We start from the raw sequence: 257 nt of genomic DNA on the forward strand, positions 1-257 counted from the left end.
GAGCAGCATTACTCAATGCCAGAGTAACTCGCTGAGCAAATTCAAATTGTGCTCTCGCAACAACTCTAGAATTCTAAGGTATGGTTAAACACCAATCGGTCTATAAATGCTGGCAGGATAGCTCTCAATCTTTCATTGCCAATAGAGCCCGACCAATAATGGATTTTTAAGGCCGATACCGATACGAATATTTACAAAACATAAACAGATTTCCCTAACATTAGTTATTTATAGTTATTTATGAGTTCTCATTAAAA

The 257-nt window shown here is 36.2% G+C and overlaps 1 protein-coding gene across 2 annotated transcripts in view; it reads left to right on the plus strand.

Moving 5' to 3' along the window:
* zgc:154054 (Alpha-1,3-mannosyl-glycoprotein 4-beta-N-acetylglucosaminyltransferase B-like) overlaps positions 1-257 on the plus strand; it is a 21259-nt gene that overhangs the window by 17125 nt on the left and 3877 nt on the right. The gene's annotated exons all lie outside the window — the stretch shown is intronic.

This window comes from Etheostoma spectabile, chromosome 10 (genome assembly GCF_008692095.1).
Source record: "Etheostoma spectabile isolate EspeVRDwgs_2016 chromosome 10, UIUC_Espe_1.0, whole genome shotgun sequence".
NCBI classification, from domain to species: Eukaryota; Metazoa; Chordata; class Actinopteri; order Perciformes; family Percidae; genus Etheostoma; species Etheostoma spectabile.